Raw genomic sequence first — 1,617 nt, 5'->3', positions numbered from 1 at the left:
CTTGGTCTACATAGTGAGTTCCAGGACAGCTGGGGCTACAGGGAGACCCTGTCTCAAAAAGACCACAAAAAAAAAAAAAAAAAAAAAGTGAACCATTTTGTAAGTACTTCTGAAAGTTCCAGAGCATTAGTTTGCAAAAGGTCTGCATATGGCTAACCCTTTGCAGTTTGTGTCTACTGACTTATAACTTTTATTTCACAGACAGGTTCTACTGCTAAAAGCAAACTGAAAAAGTACTACCAACTAAAACCATGGGAAACCACTTGCAGAGAGAAGGTGTTCTGATAAACAGTAATATTAATGTAAGCAGAAGATCATAAGAGTAAGGAAAGGTTAAATAAGGATATAGCCTTAGGTAAAATGATGGTATTTGAATCCGATTTGTTTTGTTGTTATTTGTTTTTTGAGACATGATCTCCCTGCAACCCCAGCTGGCCTGAAACTCACTATACAGACCAGGCTGGCCTCACAGAGATCTGCCTGCCTCTGACTCATGAGTGCTGGAATTGAAGGCATGTGCCACCCCACCCAGCAATACTTGAAATTTTTTTATTTCAAACATATTCAGAACTCCATGTCCCTAAAGTGCAAATGACAACATCAAGTCAGATTAGGCTTTGCCAAACTCCGCTCTTCCATGTTTGGAGAAAGGGCTCGTCTCAAGCAGATAAGAGCTGATGACCAAATATGAATGGCCATGGACCAGTACCACAGTTTTGGTGACCTCAAACACACTACTCCGATATGGTTTTAGCAGTTACAGAACAAAAGAAAGTTATTAACCAAGGCAGTTTTTAAACGTATTGGTGGGTACTTCAGTGAGGTTGCTACAGTAAAGTGAGGAAATCTCAGTTACAATTTTATAAGATTTATTTATTAGTATGTGTGTGTACCTGCATAAGTATGTCATGTACGTGCAGGAGCCAGCAGAAGCCAGAAGGGGCCATCAGATTCCCAGAACTGGAGTTACAGGCAGTTGTAAGTCACCACATGGGAACTAAATCCAGGTCCTATGCAAAAGCAATAAATGTTCTTAACCCTGAGCCATCTCTTCAGCCCATTAATAGACTTTAGATGCTATCTGACTTAGTTTGGTTGGTGCAAGCTACTGGTCTGGTAATACATCCCAAAAGGATTTTCCTGATAGTCACAAGGATGTTAGGTCTAACACACAAGTGAATAATGAATGACAATTACCAGGGCTAAAGATAGCCCAAGATAATTTGACACTGAACCTACAGTATTCCAACTCTCTAAAATTACAGAAGTCCTGATTTGTTAGCAAGTCTTATAGAATCTTTAACATAGGTATGGCCTTTTGCCTTCCTAGATCTTCAATTCACATCTACAGTTTAACATATATGGTACCAAGACATGCTGATAAGCTTTACTAGCTTGGAGAAGCTAGTAAAGTCATGTACCTTGTAAATAGGCTGTATCTGTGGGTGTTGCACAGAAAATTCCCCCAGGATAAAACATTTCCTCTTGGAGGGAAGTGAGTAAACAATAGGATGTTCTAAAGGGAAGTAAACAAAAGGAGGTTTTGAAGGCAAGTAAAACATTCCACCCTGTAGGGAAGTTTCTTAAGTTCAGGAAGTAAACAACTCAATAGCTTCA

Source organism: Nannospalax galili, unplaced genomic scaffold (assembly GCF_000622305.1).
Source record: "Nannospalax galili isolate Female #2095 unplaced genomic scaffold, S.galili_v1.0 scaffold1083, whole genome shotgun sequence".
Classification (NCBI taxonomy): Eukaryota; Metazoa; Chordata; class Mammalia; order Rodentia; family Spalacidae; genus Nannospalax; species Nannospalax galili.
The sequence above is the reverse complement of the archived record's forward strand: the minus strand, read 5'-3'. Positions refer to the sequence as shown.